The sequence below is a fragment of the Mya arenaria genome, chromosome 15 (genome assembly GCF_026914265.1).
Source record: "Mya arenaria isolate MELC-2E11 chromosome 15, ASM2691426v1".
In the NCBI taxonomy this organism is placed as follows: domain Eukaryota; kingdom Metazoa; phylum Mollusca; class Bivalvia; order Myida; family Myidae; genus Mya; species Mya arenaria.
The window spans coordinates 47,366,259-47,392,372 of record NC_069136.1 but is presented as its reverse complement, the minus strand read 5'-3'; the positions used below and the strand labels follow the sequence as shown (position 1 = coordinate 47,392,372).

The 26,114-nt window shown below is 34.9% G+C and overlaps 1 non-coding gene across 1 annotated transcript; it reads right to left on the bottom strand.

Moving 5' to 3' along the window:
* Positions 1-8,467: 8,467 nt before the first annotated feature.
* Trnat-agu (transfer RNA threonine (anticodon AGU)) lies at positions 8,468-8,540 on the bottom strand. The gene has a single exon. It is a non-coding gene; the product is annotated as a tRNA-Thr (tRNA).
* Positions 8,541-26,114: the final 17,574 nt, after the last annotated feature.

Below are 26,114 nucleotides of genomic sequence, written 5' to 3'. Positions count from 1 at the left end.
TTTGCAAATTTCTTAATCAATACTTAAATAGAAGAAAAGTAACAATTGCAATGCAGATTTGCATTGTCGAATCTTGAGACAGAACTAAGACTTGAGACTGGTCGTAAGCATGGCTCTTGAATCTCCATCTATATGCAACGCCTTTAAATGCATATAAATAAACAAACAAACATTCTGGATTACCGTTGAACAGCGCATAATAATTGCCATTCTGATACAGTATGGTTTAGACACTTTAGAAAGTTTTAATTTTGTGTCCCTAAACTAAATAGACAAAATAAGGCCTACATTTTGGATTACAGTTGGCCAGCACATAAGAAGTATCATTATGATTTTGCAATGATTGGACATTTTAGAAAGTTCTAATTTTGCGTCTCTAAACTACAACAGAAAAAAGTAGGTCACTCAGGCTGACCAGACAACAGAAAATAATTGCATTTTTTTCAACCAAACTATGAAACAGTAAGGGTAAAAGTGGTCTTATGGTAAACGTGTCAGCCTTTAACCAAAGAGGTTGCGAGTTTGATCACCAAGAGGGTTTATGCCATGGTTGAGGCTTTTCAGCTTATCATAGTACTCTATTTGTACAGTAAAATGTGAGATTTGTTTTTTTCACACCATTTAGTAACATTGACGTACTAAGCAAGGAATTTGTTTATGATTTGGAAAGTACATATTGCAGACGTTCTTTAAAAATGTTTGAAATCAATGGCCTCGGCGCGGGTTGTGCTTTCGGAAAATGTTCCTTTCCATGATGTTCTTAAATCAGAAAGAAAATCTACAATCGCAGGGAACAAGTACTTTTTTATTTAAAATGAATATACACTGTCACCAAGGTCTTAAATACCGGGTACAGACATCAAATAGCAACAAACTAATCATCAAGTGTTGACTCCACCAAGATAACGTTCGCCTTAAAAATGGTTTAAACATGCGAAATCAAAAGAGTTGTAAAATGACTAAAGCTTTGTTCTATGAAGGAGGATCGAAGAGAGGTCTGGCGCATGTCTACTTGATGTCAACGACACTGTGAACAATGTAACATTGCATGTTTCCGATAGTCTGGAATTCTATTTTCTGTGATAGATTTACCAACATTACCAAAGAGTGGATATAAAATGCCATTAGTACATTCCTTGAAAGCCAAGGGTGACAATTTTCAGGGCCGCAAGTATTATAAGGATCCATTTGCTGAAGATGTTTCAAGTAATGTGTATTTTTGTAATGTCAACAAGTAAACAATACTCATAATCTTTTCTAACCAAGGCATTACCTTTTCACCGCCCTGAATTAATAAAAATCTATCGATCCATGTGTATTTGTTTAAAATCCCTTTCGTTGGAATTGAGTGGAATAAACACAGTAATGTTTAGGTTAATGAATAAAGTTCAACAAATCTCTTACTTCAAAGTCTTTCATTAGTGCAAGTCAACAAGGGAGTGATATTCTAGCGAAGAACTTGTTCTGTTTGTATTGTTTTCAGTGTAGCTATCATTTAAACTGTTACATAATTATGTACAGTCAGTTCAATCTGTTTCAGAATTACTGATATGCCCCCCTCATCCATTGTCAGTGTGTGGTAAGGAGTATGGTCGTGATCAGAGCCCTGCTTTTGCTGCACGATACCACCCTTTCTTATGTTAAAATTCGTCCCACCAGTCGTTTGAGTGAGACACTTGTTTTCGCGTAGTTGGATTTCTCCCTTAGTTTGTTTCTGTGTCATGTCTGGGATAATGTCAATTTAGAAGCCTCGCATTGGAAAAAATAATACTCCTGCAGTCAAAACAGTGATACGAACCGGTCTTGCATTTGCCCTATTAGCAAATAATATCCGTTATCTCTGATATTTATGTAATTACTTAAGTAATTTGACAGTTCAATTTATCATTGAAAAGGTTTTCTAGCTGGTCAAGGTAATTTTATTCCCTTTCTTACTTAGTGTCGTTCTTGTTCTCAATCAAGTAATGTACAATTAATTTCCGTTTCCACCTCCCTTTCCTCAGTCAAATTACGTCATTCATGATATATGTCACGAATTGCTTCAGCGTCATCAATATATTAGCACTCCTTTTCGATATTCTGAAATCGAAATTTAAAAAAAATCTGAAAATAGCGATGATATAAAACATAGAAATTGTGCTATGTTTGCAAGTTTACAAAAAAAACTTTCTTTCAAATTTGTGCATATTAAGCAATCTCAGGGGTCAAAGAGATCGCAACTGATGTTTTTACTGTTCTGTTCAATACACAGAGCAGTCCTTAGTTTGTTCACTACAAGGTACTCTATAAGAAGTAGCGAACCGGGGTCTTGGTGTACTTGTGACGTCGGAAAGCCTTTCATGCGATATGTCGCCCGTTATGGATGGAATACAAATAGAACACGAAGCAATCTGGTCTGTGGTCCAAAAATACTTAATCATTAATAACAAACGATTTATCTGGATAATCAATTTATCAGTTCTTATATAGTTTACTCATTTAAAGTCTAAATGTCACTCAATTTTATTCAGGTGTGATGGCATGCTATTTCCTCCTCGTCAAGGCGGAACCGGTAGTCATTTGTACGATTTAACTGTAAAGAATCTGATTCCAACAAATAACTGAAGATGTTGAGTGATGCAGACCAACAATATATGTGAAAATTATAATATATTTTATAATTACTTTTAAAATTGTTCTCTTATGTAAGACAACGATTAAAACTGAAATTAGATCCAAAACTAATTATTTTGGTTGACACAATAAAGTCGAACTAGATGTAAAGAAACAAATTGTGTTCATTTCCAACACACATGTGAATAATCCCCCTTAAATAGAAAATAATCTCCAAAACTAAAGCTTATCTTATACAATTATTGTCAAACCAAACGCCGATAAGCAAAAAATACGAAACAGAACTTGTTTGTACATTGAGCTGATTGCTCTCCAAAAATAATATTAAGTGCATTGATAATTGTTTATGCATGCAATTATTTTCTTATGATCAAAACCCGGACGTGTCAACAGAGGATGCCTCCGACCCCGGGAAACACGTGTATAGGGGAAATAAAAAGGGTCTTCATAGAAAAAAGAGGTAGATCCCTAATTGTTTAGATGTTCGGAGGGTGCAAGGTCGAACGGTATTTTATTTTGTTGAAGAGTGGGGGGGGGGGGTTCGGGCATTGATTTATTTTTTTGAGGTGTTTTGTCTGGTTTCTTAAAGTATTACATAGCCAACGAAAAATAACTACACTAGTGGGAATTCACAACATTTGGCTTATCCTACTTTTGAAAAATATCTTGTTTAAAGGTATATATATCCTATATTTAATTCTCAATTGTAATACTCGTAATAAATGAGCGCCAAAGCAATCGAGGTTTAGATGACTGTTTTGGGAACATGTTTAAACATTACGACAGGTTAAATTTGTAACGACATGTTAAAATGTTATATTCACTTTTCGTAATGTCATTTGAAGAATATTTCTGCATCGTCCTTTTAAAGACCTGTTGATTTACCAGTATTACTTCCTGATAATAACTGATTGCTTTCTTTCACTTTTTGACATCAAATACTGCTGTCATGGCGACTGGGGAGCAGAAATATAATACAAATATTCTTAATCAATACTCAAATAGAAGGAAAGTTACATTTGCAATGCAGATTTGCATTGTCGAGTCTTAAAACGGAACTGAGACTTGAGACTGGTCGTAATCATGGTCCCTGAATCTCCATCTATACGAAACCCTTTTAAGTGCATATAAATAAACAAACAAACATTCTGAATTACCGTTGGACAGAGCATAATAATTACCGTTTCGATTCAGTAAGGTTTAGACACTTTAGAAAGTTTTATTTTTGTGTCCCTAGACTTGACCAGACGAAATTAAGGCCCACATTTTCCATTACAGTTGGCCAGCACCCAGTTTGCTCACCAAGGGGGTTAAAGCCATGGTGGAGGCTTTTCAGCTTCTTATAGTATTCTATTTGTACTGTAAAATGTGATACATTTTTGTACTCGCCCTTTAGTAACATTGACGTACTAAGCAACTATTTTGTTTATGATTTGGAAAGTACATATTGCAGACGTTCTTTAAAAATATGTAGATAGACTCGCCATGTGCTTTGTGCCTAGTTTGAATGAAAGTATTTTGAATGCATCGCAGAGCGCAAACAATACGTTATTCAAAGGTTGTACCATGCAGGTTATGTTTATGAAAGCTGAGAGCTTGTCTTTGATGACGTCGTTTTTCAACTTAGTAAGCTGTCACTATTACGAAACTATCAATTATTTCAGTGTCAAGTGGCAATACTTCAGGTGCTTGTACTAAAGTAGAAACGGATTTCGAATAATTGTTGACATGGTTCTATTTTTTCGATCGCTCATATTAAAGAAAAATTATATTTGCTAACAGAATGTCTCAAAAAATGGTAACACGTTTACTTTGATCAAATAAATTAAATCCTATTTCTGTTCAGGATAAATTGTCAATAACATTAAGGAATAACAAGGGATAATATGCAAAACAAGCGTGTGTACACAGCATCGTACATGTTCCACAGAGTAGATATTAATGTCTGGTCTATTGGGGTTATTAAATTTGTCTCTAAAATGTTTGAAATTAATGGCTTCGGCGTGGTCTGTGTTTTCGGAAAATGTTCCTTTCCGTAATGTACTTCAATAAGAAAAAGTCTGTCTTCAACCGCAGAGAGCGAATACTTTTGGTTAAAAGTATTAATTTAAAATAAATATTCAATGTCAATAAGGTCTAAACTACCGGATGCAGACGACAAATGGATATCAAAGAATAGGTGATCAAGTGTTGACTTCTCCAATATAACGTTCGACTTTAAGATTGTTTAAAACTACGAGACTAAAAGTTGACAAACGACTAAAACATTGTAGAGAGGAGGAACAAACATAGGAGAAAACGTTAGTAGTAAAATAATGTATGATAGTGTTTGTTAATATACATTTATCAAATTAAACGTTGTCAAGTCTGGCGCATGTCTACTACTGATGTCGACGACGCCGTGTGATAATTACCAGGTTCGATTGCACATCCTTACTTGTGTATACTTGTAAGATTTGCTTTTGCTTTCAATCGTTTGGAACTTTATTTTCTTGAGTTTAATCTGGATATGACAGGAAGTGGCTGTGACAGCTTCGGATGACAGTTTCCAGGGCCGCAAGCTTTGTAACGGTCTAGATAGCGAATATGTTTCAAGTAATATAATTTCACCGAGATATTGTTTGTGATGTTTCTGATCGGGGGTCAGGCAGCAGTATAAGCAAATGTGAAATGCAATTAAAAACGTTTGATTTTCTGCATTTCAGTCACTTAATTGCCAATTATGTCCTTTAAATCATATTGTTTCTGAGTTAACAATACCTATTATAGTCTTTATAATTATTTTTTTCCAAACATGGCTTTACGTTTTCACCGCCCTGAAATAGTACATATCAATTGATTGATGTGGATAAGTTAAATTTCCCTTTCGTTGAATCGGGAGGAATACAATTATCAACACATCAATGTTTAGGTTTATGATACAAATAAGTACAACAAATATCTTACTTTAAAGTACTTCATTTGTACAAGTCAAAATAGGAGTGGAGTGATATTCTAGCGAAAACATGTTCTGTTTGTATTGTTTATTTGTTTATAGACCGGATAAAATATTAAAATTTAAACTACTGTGATCGCTGGCGGCACGTGTTCAATATTGTCTGCGTCACTTGTGATACCGAGATCCAGTAAACTAGCATTATATCCATAAGGTTATTGGGAAATACTATGTACATGTTGGTGGAGGAAACAGTCATGGTGTTTTCTATTTATCTATGTTAAAGGTCACTTCTTTTTTATCAGGAGAATTTGAGCTGTTGTATATGGCTCTTATTATTATTTCCTCAGATTAATTAATACTCAGTTTTTATCAAAATGATTCATTAAAATTAGAGCATTAATATCTGGCAAGAGTAACCAGAACAAAATTACTTCACACAAATAAAAATACCCCTAGAGTGTTCATTCACTCTTACAGTAAAGTTTATATATCCATTGATACTATATTCATTTCTGTGGACATAACAATTTAATAGTTTAGAAAAAAACAACATCTGTAACAACTTTTATATCTGGAAATAACAAGATAATCTGCATATGCAGTTAATTGGACTTAGCCTTTGCTTACTAAACTTTCAACTTATTTACAACTGATCCATAAATGACATTATCAAGGTCAATAATAACTGAACTGTCAGAACATATTCCAGAACTAAAAGAACACTTAAAACTGTTTGGGACGTATCCTGTGTAACTATCATTTAAACTATTTACATATGTACAGTAAGTTATATTTCTTTCAGAATAACAGAAAAGACACCCCCCCCCCTCTCCTCCCACGGCCCTCTAGAAGTACGGTTAGGATTATTGTCGGTATCAGAGCCGTGCATTTGCTGCACGATACCATGGCCATGGTGGATGGAAGTTAAAAAAACACGAAGCAATTTTGTGTGTGGTCCAAAAACACTTAGCCATTTATAACAAACGAGTTATATTGTTATTCAATTTATCAGTTATTATGTAATTAACAGTCTTGATGTCAATCAATTTAAATTCAGATTGTATGGCATGTTATTTCATCCTCGCCATGGCGAAACCGGATGGCATTTGTACGATTCAACTGTATAGAATCTGATACCAACAATGTACTGTAGATGTTGAATGATGAACAACAGCAATATATGTAAAATGTATCATATTTTATGCTATTTTCATCATTAACAATTCTCTTATGTCAGACAACGATTAAACCAGAAACCAAATCCAAATAATGATTTTGCTCGACACGATAAGACCACACTAGATGTTAAGATAAACTGTTTGTGCATTTTCAACGCACGTGTGTATAACCCCCTTTAATAGAATAGTATCTCCAAAACTAAAGCATGCTTATTAAGTGCAATATCTATTTATTTTGAAAAGCTTAAATTATACAATTATTGTCAAACTTAATCGCTGAGTAGTACATAACTTGTTTGTATATTGAGCTTATTGCTCTCCAAATATTTTATTAAGTGCATACTTATTGTCTCATAGTGAGGTTTGTGCACATAAACTGGTTTAAACCCCCAGTAAATTTGCATTTTACTGACCGTTCCAAGGCGGTACCTAACAATTCTTGATAAACATACCAATTATTTATATATAGTATAGTATTTATACACTGTGCTGTTTGTAGAGTTTTGTGCTGTTCTATGTTTCTTGTTTGTGAATTTATGTTCTATGACTTTGGCGTTTGCCCATTGCCACTAAACCGGGTTTATGTTTAAACTTTTTGCTACTGAGCATGTTTCTGTAGCTTTTTGTATATATATATATATATATTCATGCCTAAAACGCTGACGTGTCAACAATGGATTTCTCCGACCCGGGAGATACGTGCATACGTGAAATAAAAGGGACTTCATAGAGAAAAAAAGAGGTAAACCCTTATTTATTTAGATGTTCGGAGGGGATGTACACATCCAACAAAGAATATCTAAATTAGTGGAAAATCAAAAAATTTGGCTTATCCTACTTTTGAAAAAAAAATATAATCAAAAATTATGTATACAATGTTTAATTTTCAATTGTAACACTCGTAATAAATAAGCAACTAAGCATGTTAAATGTTATTTTTACTTGTCGTTATGTCATTTGAAGAATGTTTCTGTATCGTCTTTTTAAAGCCCTGTTCATTTTATCAGAACTATTTTACTTCCTGATAATAACTGATTGCTTTTTTTCACATTTTGACATCAAATACTGCTGCCATGATGAATGGTTGGCAGAATTATAACACAAATAGTATATCATACCAAGTGTTTTGTAATTATAATGAAAATATGCAAAAATACATTGTCGGAAATGTATTGTTGTTAGAAACAATTTATTATTAACAGATGCCAAAGAAAATTACATAAAAAATATATTTCTATGTATTAAATAGTTCATCTGTCTGCAGCAATGATAAGCATACATTTCAGGTCATTCTGTTTGTTTCTTATTTCTTGCTTTTATTTTGTTTTCTCTGGTGTGTATGATATGATAAACCTACTGGTCATTGGAGTTGATATTGTATGGTTGTGCTATACTAAATATATCATTATTTACATCAAGATACAATTTAAACGTAATGTGTCTCTTAATTGTTTGAATGATAGCAGTCAAATATTGTACATATTGGTCATAAAATTGTCGTTAATTTATAGTGCAAACATATTTGCTCAAAACTAAATTCGTTACCCATCTAGATCAGATAAACAAAGCTTAAACCGCACATGAAAAGAACAACTATGAATCAGTTGACAATCTTAACTCAATCTCGAGTTTGAAACGAACGCTTTGTCTTAAAAATATCGACATGACTTTGTAACAAATGTCCCATACTAAATATATATATTATAACATCCAACCCATATCTCAAAATTGATTCAAAAGGCTCCAGTGGGGATCGAACCCACGACCTCCTGTTTACTAGACAGGCGCTCTAGCCACTGAGCTATGGAACCATATGTATTATGATTTAAGTTATTATCTTTATTTCATCAGTTTTACGAAAATAAATGATAGATCAAATACTAATATAATTCTGCAAATTTCTTAATCAAAACTTAACTAGAAGGAAAGCTACATTGCAATGCAGATTTGCATTGTCGAGTCTTGAGACTAAACCGAGACTTGAGACTGTCCGTAATCATGGCCCCTGAATCTAAATCTATACGAAACCCTTTTAGTTATAGAATAATACATGATTGACCATGGCTTTTGGTTGATAGTTGCCCCAGTGGATGGAATAATCGCCCGAGGGCAATTATTTTCACTGGGGCAATTTTCAACCAAAAGCCATGGTCAACCATGTATTATCCTGTATAATACATATGTTTTGTCATTTGTCAATTATTTCAAACAGATTTAAAACCATAATTTTGCGGAATAATAAAGGATATGTCATATAATTAGGATATGCAGTCTAAAAGTCTTAAAACTGAGATAAAAAATGGTTTCGGATGGCATTAGCTGCGAAAAATAGCGAGTGACTGAAAATCAAAATAACAAACCTTTTCGTACGTGTTTTTAGAATTAGCCTGCAATTTTTCAATTCTTCAAATATTTCCTGTTTTACATCGGCTGAGTGTGATGTTTATTTCATAAGGTGGGCACAGCTAGGGTCGATCAAGCCTAGGAGCAGTTTCATAAGAATCTCGGCTTGAATGACCCTAGCCATTTCGCTGGAATAATTAACATTTCTCAGCAAATAAAGTACAACAAAACGTTTCAACAAAACATTTCCTTGTCTCACTGCTTTATGACCTTTATCGAAGGTAAATATCCGGTACGGTTTCGGGTAGTACTCGTTACTGAAACACGGAATGTGTCATTATTGGTAAAACTAGTTTCACTATTGTTGCACCGATAGTTGCATTTAAATAATCCCTTTAACGCTTTTAATGTTTAAATGTTTGCCTACCAAGTATATGGCGGCCATTTTTATTTTCGTAAAAATGACGTCAGTGTGCACGTTTTTGTCTTCGTCAGGCAATTATGCTATAATCGCTATGAAGTGCGGTGATAATCTCACGGGCGGAGACGATAATTATTATTGCGGGAACGAATTTCTATAGTAAAATGTTACTATTTATAGTAACATGTGTATTATGTGCATATAATACACCCCTCAAATGTATACCGGAGATAGCGGGCGAAATGGGCCGTGTTCTTACCTTCCAGGTGGCCCTGCAGTGCCGAGTGAATGCGGTGGTTTTGTTTTCGCGCCGAAAATAGCGGAGCATGGACCTATGATGTCCCCGGGGTGCGGGGGTATTTTAGCAGCAGTTTGTCCCTGTGGAGCGGGGAATTTACCTTGGATTGACTGGACCCAAAGTCAAAGTCCCCGCTATTCCACGGACCTAGAGACCGTGGTAACATTTTAGTGGTGCATAAATATACAAACCAACACTCTTGATTACCGTTTGACAGCACAAAGTAAGTAACATTCTGATTTTTTAATGTTTAGACACTTTTTTTAATTTTGTGTCTCTTAACTTAACCAGACAAAATTACGGCCCACATTTTGGATTACAGTTGGCCAGCACATAAAAAGTACCAGTATGATTTTGCAATGATTGAACATTTTAGAAAGTTCTAATTTTGTGTCACTAAGCAACACCAGAAGAAAATAAGACCCTCAGACTGAACAGACAACAAAAATAATTCATTCTGTTGTTTCTAATCCAAACTATGCAACAATAAGGGTGAAAGGGGTCTGATGTTATACGTGTCAGCCTTTCACCAAAGAGGTTGAGAGTTTGATAACCAAGTGTGTTTATGCCAAGTTCAAGTTTTTCAGCTTCTCATGACACTTTTTTGCACTGTAAAAGGTGAAAATGTGTGATTTCTTTGTTCTCATACAGGTACTTAACGAACATTTTTATGATTTGTTAAGTACATAGTGCAGACGTTCTTTAAAAATTCGTAGGTTATTAGAGTACCGCCATGTCCTTGGATTTATATGGATTTATACGTAGGACACGTCGCAGTACAAACACAACAAAACTAGTTATTGGAGTGGTTGTGAAATGTTACGTGTACTGTACGTATACATTTAAGTACACGTTAATGTCACAGTGAAGTCAGAAAGTCGTTTACGAAATTTAACTGAATATTTGCTGTCTGATACTCACATCAACCACTTTCCTCGTGATGACCTACATGCCTTTCTTAACTAGTACACTGTCCTGTTAAGTTTGAGAGTGGTATAGACGTATAGATGTCCGCCTATCACCACAGAGGTCCCGCGGTTTATACCCACCAGGGACATGTTCTCTTAGGTTGTAAAAAAGACAAAGTAGTGGTTTCTACCAAGAAATCTTACTGGAGACTATTCATATCAGCTTTCAGCTGTTTTCACAATCAAGCTAAAATAAATTAATGGAATCAATGTCATATTTTAGATGATGTAGTACGCAAAAAGTAGCTTACACGTATCCGTACCCGTACAAGTAGTGTTTCGCAAATTTGGTACAACTCACATTCAATGGTATCCTTCTTCCTTCATCCGGATTTAAATATAGAGCGTTATATCTTCCATTACAATATCTCATGCCGACAGTTATCAATGAAGTAACGCGAAATAATTCCGGTTACCGTTCACCGTTTTCGCGGATGTTCTGAAATGTAAGTTGTTGTCATTGGTCATTCGGTTCACTTGTCACGTTTGTAAAGTGTACTTATTATATGTTTTATCCATTGGTCATACCGCCCGATAGCTAAGTAGTAGAGCGTTTGCTTCTAGTGTGGAAGGTTTAGGGTTCATTAAACCCCGGCTGCATCAAACCGAAAGGTACATATGGTTACAGTAGTTCCCTTGACTTGCGCTCGGTATTTAATGAGTAGATCTCTGAAAATTGCGTGATAAATGGCCTGCGTGACTCATAACGAACCGGAACAAACTCTAAATATTAAATTTATTTTTGAGCGTTATCTAGCCATGTATGGAAAAATGCAAAAAACATTGCGTTTTAATGTCTTCAAGTTCACAATTCATTTTAATAAAATGAGTTCGTAGCAAGAAGATAAAACTTCTGTACTAAAATAAACAAATCTCCCGTATTCTTGGTAGCAATTTGTATATACAGAGTATTTTCTCAAGTACATTTTGCTGCTTTGAAATTGCATAATAACAGAAAACTTTCACAATAAACATTTGCTTATAAAATTTACTAATCAATTCAGTCGATATGAACTTATCAGAATTCTCGTGCGTAAAAATCACTCTTGCTTATTAAACGCCACCTAGCGGTTATTCCATCATAAACAAGGAACACATATTTTTCCTGTAATTTCGTTTGTAAATGTATTTAATTTATTCAGGTGATTTGCCTAAAATGGCCATAATTATCATCTACAATTAACAGCATGATCAATACAATATCAACAATATATATATGTATATATACCAGAGTTAATTTGTTTCTGTAAATATAATAAACAAGGAACACATATTTTTCCTGTAATTTCGTTTGTAAATGTATTTAATTTATTCAGGTGATTTGCCTAAAATGGCCATAATTATCATCTACAATTAACAGCATGATCAATACAATATCAACAATATATATATATATACCAGAGTTAATTTGTTTCTGTAAATATAATACGAATAGAGAAAACAATTGGAGACATAACCTCCCATTGGCCAAGGGGGCAAACGTAATTTATTTTATGCGGAAGCCGACAGTATAATAGTGATGATAACCCCGCGGCGCACATGAACTCTTCATTTACATCCTCCAGATTCTGTAAACCATACTGCATGTGTTCTACTCAGTCGTGGGAGTATTTAGCGGCCGCACCTCGCATCCTTATTGTTGACAAACATCCAGTCATCATTGACTCCGAACTTCAAACTGACGGTGGATTACAGGCTTGCGGGTATTCAAATTCCCGTTCGCGTTTTCCCGAGAAGAGATGCAAACCAAGGAATCCGGGGTTTCCAGCATATGCATATTTCCACTACGATCCAACAGTAAAAAGGTATTTCTGAAACTTTACTTGATAGACAATGAAGATTCAGATCTTGTTCTAGATAGGGCTTTTTGGCCTTGTTACATTACTTGTAAGGCCTGGCTCTCTCGTGAATTACCGTTCGAGATTCCAAACCCAGAGGGAATCGTCCGGAGAACGTTACCATGCGTCTGTGAGATCATGAGATACATAAGCGACATTCTTAAGGAAGATTATATTGGTATTTCTGGCAGCTGTTACCTGATGACATTTTTTTTTCTAGATTCATTCTCTTCGGAATACAATTACCATACAGTGTGTGATAAGGACCGGTGCAGATAAGGCAAAGTAGGGATGCTTTATTCTGGAATAAGAAATAAGACAATTTTATTGTACCGCTGGTATAAGATGATGACCGAATAATTGGTATACAACTGCAACTTGAGCCAAACCAATTCATTCATTTTTTTCAGTTATGTTTGCCGTGAATCATGCTATAGATGTGTAAAATGCCTACAGTGAACAAATGTTTTGTACATACTATTCGTATTGTGATAAGGGCATTCCTGTTTTTATGGCTGACTTCAATGCTAGAACTAATAATCCTCAATGGAATTCACGTGTTAGAACGTTCATAAAAAAACCCTATATGACTGTCATTTGTGTGTTGTCAGTTGTCAAGTATCTTGTCCTGGTCCGTAAAATACGTACATTTCATACATCGATGGTTGATTTTGTTTGCATACATGTATAATGATCAGATTTAATTTTGCTTTGTGAAAGTGACGATGACTTGGCATTGAACGTTTCACGACATAGAGCTATACTTTGTTGTATTAAAATTTGTGTTGAAACTGATGGGTGTTTATTTAAGTTAAATGTATTAATTGGATGAAAATATACAGGATCGATAAAGGGAATTATAATAAACATTAATCAGGTGTTAACTATTTATGTGTTATGGCTGAGACTGAGACACATTTTTACAAATATGAACCACTCATTAAAAGCGTAAAAATCAGTGCAAGCAGATGTTCTCCAGTAAAACATTTCAAAAGCCTCCTTCATCCCAATTGTCACGCGCTCACCAGTTGACTTGGGAACGTTGTGAAAAATGGTGACCAGCGGGGTGGCAATGTGATACATTCTCGGATATTAAAGTCGCCCAACGCAATATGAGACGTTTCCATTGTCACAGTTTTAAGACCTACGTCAAATCGCTCGACATACAATAAAATATATATGCTTAGACAAACAACACTCAGTTCTGGAAACTGTAAATTCGTCATGTTCTTATATGGAAGATGGTATTTTATTTAATAATGTTATGTATGGAGGAAAGTGCTGATTTGATAATGCAGTGAGATATGTGCTTTAGAGACTGGTATTATGACAACTGTGAAGTATCCATTAAATATCATTATTCCATACTCAAGCGGTAAGACTTTTGTTCCAATTGACACTGTTGAGAATGCGTACATTTCCTTAGAGGTAAACCAGACAGTGATGACAAGGCATTAGCGACAGACCTAGTAATTATTATAGGGCCATAGTATGTTTCAAAGCTGTCACATACTTTGTTCAACATGACAATGGCTTCTCTCGGACGACTTAACAGTAAAATTCCTCTTACAATTCTTTATTATATAACAAAACGATTTGCAGCAAATGATACGTATTATAAAGGCTACATGTATTTATTATTTCTTTTATACTGATAACAATGATTATTGAGGTTTGGCAGAAAATGCACGGCTTAATGACAGCGGGAGACGGGGTCATTACATTTGGCAGCGCATTTCGTCCCTTTTCACAATGTTAACAAACTATACAATGTTTCACACGATTCCAACATTTCATACTTTTCACACAATGTTAATTTCACATGTTGCCTATCGTTCAGTAGTGCCGGACTGCGTACGGCTGTTAACTATGTGCAATATTTTGCACAACAAATGCCGCAATATAGAATCATAATTGATCCACCGCTAAAATCAGGTTTATTAAAGGCCTACTATATATTTATATTTATATGTAAGTACTTGATTAAATTTTGACACTGTAATGTTTCCTTTTTTTGGGCGGCCGATATGCCAAAAGAAGGCATGCATCTACTTATTGACATAAAGAGAAAGTAGCAACTAATATTTTTAATAACGAATCGAAATTAACATATCAGAAAAACAAAGTTTAAGACGTTTACGAGGATTCCAAGATGTATGACACAAATCAAGGTAGCTCAGACTTCGTTAAGGAATGGGTCTGCGCTCATGTCAGTGAGATGGACCCCATAAGAAGTGCAAATGGAGGTCTGGAAGCTTCTTGAACCGATTGATTTCTGTGTCCTATTTTGCATGTGACTGTTGACCCGTCCGCGAGCTGCCTTTATGGGTTTGATATCAATATTATGGGGAAATCTTGGCGACTCAAAGAATTGATTGTTTGGCATTTGCTGACAAGTGAACTGTAAACGTTTATCAAACTCACCCCTGGTACAGAACCTACCAATGTTTTTGCCCCACAGTGCACTAGATGATAGTGAGGGAATTCCTACAACTTAATGAACGCGTTTGAGAGTGAAGCCTGCGTGTCCCTGTCATTCTATTTCTACATTCTTCAGATGGAGATTAAGAATTGCCGAGCCAATGCCCTTGGGAGGATGTGCTTTACATACGCCGACACCAGACTGAAATGAAATAGTTCGAAGGCAATTTAAAGTAATGTTAAAGCTGCTTATATTTATGATTGAACAACGACAAAACATATATAACTATGAATTGGTATAGCGTCGTGTGGCAGGTGAATTATGAGTATTCCTGACTACCAATGTAAGACAAGTAGGACCTTGACAGCAAATGGCAAAACCCTTCAAAACGTGAAAGTTGGGTTACCTCAAACAATCTAGCACCAACCAGCCATTGGTGCCTAATGGCCAGACTCTTCCGTTTTTATATTAAGTCTGGAAAGCTAGAGACTTAAGCGGATATAACTTCGAACGGCAGTGGCCGACCTATTGTATCTTGTATGCCGGGATACCATTTTAGGTGGCTGTGGTAGCAGAACCTATGCAAAAGCTATGAGAACTCAGTCGCGTGATGTTTAAACTGGCAGACATAATGCCGTGTTAAATACTGAGATAAATTTATACCTTGTAACCGTTGGGCCATCGAAGTGGCAAACCAACGGTTCCCGTCATATAGGATGCATGTGCAGGTACTGTACGAGGATCCGGAATTTACTGATCTGGTCTGTAGATAGTTTGATAACAATACGTTCGTGATCGCCCAGTTTGGTATATCTTCGAATGACGTAATGTAACGATGCTTTCTCAGGGGCGATTGCATTTATCGAAATAATTTTGTCGATTGATTCGCCTTTGATAACAATGAGCTTCTCAATCCTTCACAACCGAACAACGCAATGGTATAAGCAGAGACGAACAGATTCGTATTTATTAATGCACATGGTTGGTATATTTGAAAGGGCGGACTTTAAGGTTCATTGTGTTATGGGTATTTGTATGTCCTTTCCTGGACGTTGGTGAATGTAGCCGTTTAATAATATACAAATTATACACTGAGAAGACGGATCAGACACTCCTATCAATTTGCACTTGTTACCAATTGCTTACATGTATTACAGGGACAAGGATGGTTCAAATGACTGGTGTTATACAAATCGGATAAATAATACTTAGTGGTCAATCTGGGGAGGCCAAGCTACACCTAAATTATGAGAAATTCTGAAAACTTTTCCAGTCATTGTGCATATGCTTGCATTGTATTCGATGCTATAGACGAGTGTAGATGTCTTTCAGCTCCGGCGAGAAAATGAGGATGAGGAATTCCTCTGGCAACACCTCTTGCAATTTATCCACTTGTTTCAATGTTAACGCACCCGAAATACTATACCAGACTTTATGCACAGAATGAGGGGGAGGAGTAGGTGCATCACCCGCTTTGACTTTGAGGATTGTTTACTTTGTATATCGACGAGGCTCTGGTTATCACACTGAATATTAAGTTATTTGCAGACAGCCTTGGGGCCTCAAGCATTACAGTTATCAGAATTAACTCTAGGAAGGTCATATTTTTTAAAATACCGTCCGTCTGTTGGCCATTGAAAGAACACCTAGTGCACTTGCATATCACATGCTGACCCTAAACCACCAGCACCGGCGTTATCATTTTACCATTCTAGTGTATTATTTGAAAACAAGAAAGACTGACAAATAAATGCGACGCCGTTAAAACTATTTAAAAATATACACACATCACCCTTGAAACTAAATTAATGCCCGACTTGACAGGCAAAGCTCAATATCTAAGCAAGTGATTGTATCTCCCGCATTTTTATTTTCCCGCGGTACACGAATTGTCAATGACGATAATGTCGATTTTATGACCCAGTAATGATAAACAAGTCGTAGGACCGGCGGATTTTTCTTCCACAATTGGAACCCCCAAATGTTAACAAGAACTAGGAAAACATTCAACCAATATAAATTTTGTATTACAAATAATTGCTTCCCTGGGCCCGCAAATATAAAGTCATCCAGGTAACTTCAACTTCCTTTCTTCTGATACTGCCCAGTATTAAAGTGTGGCTTTTTTCATATAAACCAGGGGCGTTACTACAATCAACAAACACTTGTCGAAATATAAATTATCTACCAAAAGATGAAAGTAAAACGGAAGTGCAGAAGCTTGTTAGCTTCCAATTAATGATTGAAATTTTAAAGTCGTAGTGGCGTTACTTGTAGAAACACCAACACGAAAAACAAAATAATGACAGTAAAGTAGATATATTTAAATTTTAATTCTTTATTAGAACCCTGGTATTAGGGTAATACTAACGGTTCAGAAATGGCCAGTTGTTCTATAGGCGGGAGCTGCAACTAAAAACTATTAAAATCTGGAGGCTACCAAGTACACTGCATTGAATAATAGAATCAGGTGATTTGTAAGCTTTTAAATTACCAGTGGAAGATTGAGTTATTAAATCAGTAAAATAATTCTATTTTCGGAAGAGAGAATGTTCCATCATCGTTCCACGGAATTATTCTGAGGAAAAGTACGGGGTTCCAACTCTGTGACACGAGAACTAGCTGAACGACGAGCGTGTGTCACGGAACTTGAAGTGTCTCAAATTACTGCAGAACATTGTTTATAAACAGCTCGAATTATAAAAGTTGCTTCATGTTATCTTGAAGTTTAGAGGAACATGCATAGCTGGTAATTTCGTCATTCTTTGCACAGTCATTAAAATCTAATATAGAACTGGAACCGATTCCTTCAAAATAAAACGCAAATGACCCATATTATTTTTTTAAATATTACCCTTTATAACAAAAAATAGTTTTGTTTAATTATCGTTTGCATTGTTTCTTTATTTGTTAAAGAAATGCGCCTTTGGATTGCTGGGATTCCGCGATTATTTGCATGACTCAGCCATTATCAGTTTTGCGGCCTTGGCCAATTATTGATGATCATTTTGGGGCCCGTAGAACGTACGCATGTGATTTCAATTTTCGTCTTTAAATCCAATTTGGCGATTGTAAAATAATGTCTCAACTAAATAATCACAATTTATTGATCTGCCTGAGCATACTCATTAGTAAATCCTAAAGGGAGACAAACGTGAAATATGCTTGTGTTTGATAACCAGTGTGGAATATACGGCGGCGTTTTTATACAGTGTTGTCTGTTGACAATTATAAAAACAAATCAAAGGAACGGTAAAATTGAATTTAAAATCTACTTGAAAACAACAAATGCACATACATGTTGGAATTAATATTACGATGTATTTTTTGTTTAAGTACAAACAATCGTTCTACTTGCTACGTGTTCATGTTTATTTAATTGAATTTTTACATTCAAGACATAAAACGACAGATGACAGTGATTCGTACTAAGAAAATTCGGATAGACGTTTTGGATCTTTGAAGATGAACAATTGAAATTGATGGGAACATGAAATGACAACAAGATATTGTTTGCCTTTTGGCTGACTCTCAAAAACTTAATTTAATTTGAGAGTGAGTTAATTAATCGTAGTCAAGCCAGATGGAAAATAAGAATGCACAACTGGATTGCAGGTAAACTTTCAAAAGAAATCTTCAAACTTACAAAATAAGAAAAACAAACATATGTATTAAAGAGGTTAATACCCTTAACATTCATTAAAGCAAAGAGACCAATTTTCACCAAGTTTATTCAATATGTTTACGTATTGATGTATGCTGCGCCCTGCTACAATGCTTCATTTGATTATTCAAAACTACCGTAGCAACAGACACGGAGGCAAACCGAGGCACCATCCTCTGTCATTAGCACTGTCGGGACTCCGTACAGAATGTTGGCAGAGCTGCTTTGTTCGCGCACTGAATGTATGGAATGGATCTCCGTATTGTTCAAATGATTCCGCATGAATGTTGCCTACTAAGGTCAATAGAGTTTGAACAGCGAATGCAGAATCAATAAATGCTTCGTTGAGCACAGCTTACTCCGATAAAATAAATGAAGACATACCTGTTCTTATGGCCAAATTGAAGTTTTATTTAAACTTTTATCACGATGAATTACTTTCAAAGGGAGTTTGTTCAAAGACCAATACCGCGAGGACAGCAATTTAACTTCTCGTGACCGGATAAGCACATATGATGAAAGTCGTTTTAAACATCAGAAAAGTAGTCAAAAATAAAGTTAACATCGCTGCAATTTTTAAATGCGTATATACGTGTACGTGATGTTTCTAAATCTCCATTGTTTTAGCATTATAGCAGACGAAATGACTGATATAAGTGTTACAGAATAGATGAGTTTTTGTGTACGGTATATTGTGGGTAAGGATATCCGTGAATATTTCATTGGTGTTGTAGAACTGCCAGGGACTTATGAAGAAACTATTACTATTAAGCTTATTGGATGCCTAAATCATAGGCCTAACGAAGTTTCTATGGAAAGGGTTTGACGGTGCATCGCCAATGAGTGACGAAGTAAGTTGCGTTCAGGCTAGGATAACTGACCTTAATCAACATGCTAATGTTTTTACGCATTGTAAGAGTCATTGTTTTAACCATAGTTCTTTCATCATGCACTAAGGTTGCACGAATTCGCAATTTTATGAACACATTTCAACAACTTACTATCTTTTTTATAGCTAAAGGGAATAGTATTTTAAATAGATACATGTTAGGTTAAAGCGCAGTGTCCGATCTTTTAGTCGATGCACCAGAGTGAGAGGAGGATAACAAATATGTCATGTTTCAGTGGGTTCAAAACGACAAACTCTCTCTATAATCTCAGATACGAGATTGTTATAAAGGATAGATTTCATTAGCACCCTATGAATATATATACGACGCACTGAGTGATATTGTTGTCGAATCATCTGGTCAGTCAGCTTCTGATGCGTCAAGTTATTTGACGTCAATGAAAAGCTTTGTTGTGGCATGTTTGACGCAATGTATATTGGTATTTATAAGACCACTGTCTGTAGACTTGCAAGCAAATGATTGTGACTTGTTACGGGCCCACATTGTAGCTAACAACCTTGCTAATATACTCTAAGAGCCAAATCCAACTACAAGTAGTTTGAAGAAAAAAATGAGGTCAGTGAAAATAGCTGTACAAATAAATATAGTGCCAGGGAAACGACGGATCGTTGGTAGACAATATCACTGGGCGAATGTCGGTGATAATATATCAGTCATGGACCATTATAAGCTTCATCACTTCTTTTTATTTTAAGACCATGTAATACAGCACCTTACTTCTCGTTGTCCTGCATTTGTAACCTGGAAATCATTGCCACTTTACGTGTAGCATTGAAGACGCACTCCCTATGATAAGCCAATTAGAAACCGAAGTTATAAGATGGTTACATTCTATTGAAAAACAACAAAATGTGTCTCTCAAAGAAGGATTGAAATGTGTGACGAAAACTCCTTCTCCAAAAAAAATACAATTTTCAGTTAATTTTGAGTATACCTGTGTGTACCTATTCTCGAGAACGCAGTTTCAGCGCTTAAATAATACTTACGACTTGGACACGATCAACTATGATATACTCTCGTCTTAATGCTTTGGTTCAATGTTTGTTCATAAGAAACATTCCGATTGTGGGATTTTCCCAAACATAACTGATAGTTTAAGCTTTTGATTCAGAGAAACAAAATTAATTGAAAATATATCTGGTGTATTTAACTCCGTGTTTGCCTACTTAATTTGTCTTGCAAAAACGAGAAATTGTTGAAAATCAATGTGACCCCAATTTATTTCGGATAGCTTGTCATCGGATCATACTACTAATATACAGATCTATGAAGCTTGTTTCATCTCGCTCGCTTGTTAAAAATAAAAATGTATTTATAGTGCCAATACTAATTATTATGCAGTTTATGGTGGTATAACATGGCCGAAGTGTAGTCAAGGACGAACAAGAGAAGTCATAGAAAATAATATTCCAGAGAGCATGCCCGGACCCCCTGGACTGCCTCGGCTTTATTATGTCTCTATCTACGGCACTGACAAGTCCTCTGTATTAGACGCAACTATGTACTGAGCTTTATAGTTCATTCAATTCTGAAAGTTTAATGTCGTCGACATTTCATGTATGCAGGGCTAGAGACTCTATGAAAGCAATTTGTTATTAGGCTCGCTCCACAGAGCGAGCCTTTCTTAGTGATTGGGTTTTGAAATCGCACTGGAGACGGAAGTGAATGATTTTAGCCTTTCGATTGTTAGTGTATGCACAGAAAAGTGTTGTTGAAATTTAGAATAAGAGAATGATATTATTTTGACTACTGTTGGAGTGATTTCTATTTATCTTTTTTTCTTTTACCTAATTGGTAAAAAGTGTAACGAAATGATGTGATTTGTCTATTTCGAGGCGTATAAACAAGGGCCCTGAGGTCAATAACTCCTTTCAATTCTTGAGCATACGCAAAAGTCATTCTACGCATGCGGTGCGGGTGATACAGAAATCCAGTGGATTTCGTGAAATCACTCAAAACGTGACATCCATTAATAACTTTAATTAATAAATTATTTTTATTGTATATATTTTGGAAAGCGCCCCATGAAGGGTATATGATTCAAATTTTATTGAAATCTGTCAAAATATGAAGAAGTTAGAGCAATTTCTCGATTATTTTTCGAAAATAGATAGGAAATCGAGGTGAAATCCAGATTTCGAGAAGTGAAATTCCACTCATAAAATTAACTCATTTATTTTAATTAATAATTTTATTTTTTTGTATATATTTTGGAAAGTGCCCCATAAAGGGTTTATATTTCAAATTTTATTGAAATTGTTAAAAAAATAAAGAAGTTAGAGCATTTTTTCATGAATAGATCCGGAAATCGAGGTGAAATCCAGATTTCGAGAAGTGAAATCCACTCATAAAATTAACTCATTTATATATTTTTCCGATTATTTTTCGAAAATAGATAGGAAATCGAGGTGAAATCCAGATTTCGAGAAGTGAAATTCCACTCATAATTCATTTATTTTAATTAATAATTTTACTTTTTTGTATATATATTGGAAAGTGCCTCATAAAGGGTTTATATTTCAAATTTTATCGAAATTGGTCAAAATATGAAGAAGTTAGAGCAATTTCCACAGGTGCAAGTCACTTCTTACGGCTATATATTGACATTGCAACTTTTGCAAACCTTAGTATTTGAACTTTCGCTTTTTGTTTTTAAATACTTCCCACAGGTGCAAATCACTTCTTACGGCTATTGACATTGCAGCTTTTGTAAATCGTAGTATTTGAACTTTCGCTTTTTGTTTACAAATACTTCCCACAGGTGCAAATCACCAAATTTTGCACACCTAAGTATTTGAACGTTCGTTTTTTTCTAAGAAATACTCTGCATAAGTGCAAATCCCTCATAATGGCTATTGACTCAACCACTTTTGCACAACTTTGTATTTGAAGTTTCGATTTTTGCGAACAAATACTTTGCACAGGAGCTAATCACTCTTTAAATAATAACTATTGACACACCAACTTTTGCTCATTTTAGTATTTTAACTTTTGAACATGTTGAACAAACTTTGAACAGATGCATTTTAATCTACTTTATCAACCATTGACACAACAACTTTTGCACTCCATATATTTAAACTTTCTGCATGTTGACACCAGTATTAACACGATGTGCAGATTAATACACAGATTGCTTTTAAATACATGTTATTTAATGGACATTATTTTAACTTTTTATGTGTGAATTTAAACACAATCGGTAAATATGTAGCTAACTATGTACAATTATGTTTCATTTCTTTTTGTAAAAAAGCAGTATCAATATAAAGATCATTTGAAATGTTAATTTGATATACATGCTATTGTTGCTGATTTCTTAATATTGATCACCAGTAAAATTTTGCCAAATTGTAGTCCAGTCTTGACAGTTAAAGGCAGCAGTTCAATTTACATGTTATTGTTAACTGATAATTTGGCCACACTTATACTTGTATAATGGCTGACGGTTGAAGGCCGCAGTTTGATTTACATGCTGTTGTTAACTACTTCTCAGTATTGATATTTTACAGAAATTTGGCCAAACTGTTGTATTATCACTGACGGTTGAAGGCCAAAGTTTGATTTACATGCTATTGTTAACTACTCTTCAATATTGATCTCCCACAGTTATTTGGCCACACTGTTGTATAATGTCTGACGATTGAAGGCCGCAATTTGATTTACATGCTGTTGTTAACAACGTTTCAGTATTGATCTCTTACAGTAATTTGGCCAAACTGTTGTATAATCACTGACGATTGAAGGCCGAAGTTTATTTACATGCTATTGTTAACTACTTTTCAGTATTGATCTCTTACAGTTATTTGGCTAAACTGTTGTATAATGTCTGACGGTTGAAGGTCGCAGTTTGATTTGCATGTTATTGTTAACTGCTTTTCAGTATCGGTCTCCAACAGCACTTTGGCCAAACTGTTGTATAATGTCTGACGATTGAAGACCGCAGTTTGATTTACATGCTGTTAATTCCTGTTTCTTTATACTGCAGAAGCAATTTTACCCTTTTAAGGTCAAATTACCGAACAAACACACATATTCATGTACTATTATAATAATTGTTTTTCCCTTGTGAGATATATGTTTTACTGTAATAGCTGTTGCATGTTTCTTCGTGTTCTTCGAATATGATCATTTCACATATTCATTTTCTTACATGTCCTTTTTAAACATTTTCTTTAGTTTTCAATAACTATTTGCCAATGTATAAAACTGTGTATAAAGTTGCTTTTTTGTTCTCTTAATGAATGCTCATAATGTCACTCTATTGTATACCAGCCTATCCGTTGAACTTTTGTTACACAATGATAACATTAATTTGTGGAAACAACTAAATTTATTCCATTTATAAGACTTTTCAATAATCCTTTCCTATTCCTGTGAAAATTCTGACATGATCATTCCCATTCGTTATCATCGAATTGCTAGAATAAAATGTAAATACCTTGCACATTTGCAACAAATGTTCATTTCATAAAATTGTTCCTACAAATTGTTCTGCTCTTTTACCCTTTGAAAGCATGCATTTGTATGTTAATGTTATTCACATTAAAAAAAATACCAACGTTTGTTTTGCATTTCTTTTTAGAATTTTGAAATCATCTATTTGTATGTTGTTGTTAAAATTCTTCATCTTAAAAACAAATGTACTTTAATCTTTATTTCTCAAAACCAATCCTGCATTTTGTATTGGACTCTTCTAAAGACTGCTTCACTGTGTTGTGCTTTGTTGTATATAAGTATGTACATATGTAAACATCCATTTATCCCATTTCAAACTATTCATTTGAAGGGACTGTACACCAGATTGGCACCAAAAAGGTGTTTTATTTTGTAACAAATCGCAGGACAATTATTTAACAGAAGGTGTTACGCTTTGATATCATAATTGTAAAAAAGGTACCAAAATGTAAAAAAAAATTGTGTCGGAGACCGGGTTCGAACCCGCGTCGCCAAAATTGCAGTCAAGCGTCGTACTGACTGAGCCTAGTCCAAATAATTGTACGTTGACGGATTTATTTTACGATTTTTGATATGGCAAATCCTTCATGTGCAAATTATTTTGTACCAGAAGTGGGTAGATGTTCCGATCGGGATTCCGGGTTAAAGCATATTGCGTCCAAAAATATCATAAAAACACAAAAGATAAATATCCAACGAATAATTATGAGTTTGATGGGGTTTTCTTCATTTCATTCTGTTAAAACATAACGCAAGGCTGCAGTTCACAGTTTTACAACAATCGGAGCACTTCGGTCATGGCCGTTTCAATGTATATTGCTCAAATATGTCTTATAATAAAGCTTGAAAGATGTCCTGCATTATTTGAATACGATTTGTGAACTCATTCATGTTTGCATTGTATATATGTTATAAAACGAACCTAGGCTGATTAAAATTTCCATGTGTCAGTACTGAAACCGCCCATTTCACAAAACACTATCTGTACATTGCTAGGGATCGTTTGAGAGCGAGCCTTTTTTGCTGTCTCCTACAGCAATTTTGTACTTGTAAATTTAGGGGAGCGCTTTTAAATAATTATATAAAATAGCGGTTCCCATCCCACGTCATCATCCCTGCTGACTTTGACATTATATAAAACAGTTGTGATTCGAATGGCTTTATATGGATGAAATACGTGGACACTATACTCATAAAAAGATATTATTCGCCGTGAACGAGCCCGTCGGTTCAATGTGAAATATATTCGAAACCTTATCGAAGCACCAACTCAGTATTTATTTCATGAAGTTTAAACACACATTTAAGTCATCATTGATTATAGAAAATTACAGTTTCTAGAACAATTATGCAGGATTACGTCTCAATGCTTGGCGAAGTAAATGTATATTGCTAGAATGATGCGATTTGTAAATACAATCAAACCTGGTTGAAGGGCCAACTGCTGTATTGACAATCAACATCGGGGAATTATTCCCAATGTATTTCGTGCTTTGCGCCAACACTCGCTTGAGCCGTCTCTGTCAAGTTAATAAGCACATGATTTTTGCCGGTAAAGTTTCATGCAAAATGTGCATCAGTCTGATGGAATAGAAGGCTTGAGACGACCAAGGATATTTTAAGTCCAGTTGTATCTACATTCTTCATTACTAACTATAATTGTTCTAGTCTGTTAACATTATCTAGAAATTCACCTAGACTGTATCCTATTAGTTTTAGGTTTCTTTGATTATCAGCGGTCCTATTGTCTCGGCAATATACACAAAGATTTATGATATGTGATGTGTTTACTGACAATATTAAATGGTGGTATACGTTTTAGACATAATGGTTTAGCAAAAGTTTCAAAAGTTTGATTTTGGCGTGTATTATTGGACATTCTTTATCTAATTTAATTCCGTTCAATTCAATAATTCAATTCAATATTCTGTATTTCCACCAACTATTAAACATGAATACAAGTATGCAAAATAATAGAGGAACAATCAAACATAAATATATGGATTAGCAATTACACATTATCCAAATTATTTACAGTATACAGGGATATTAACAAAAAGAT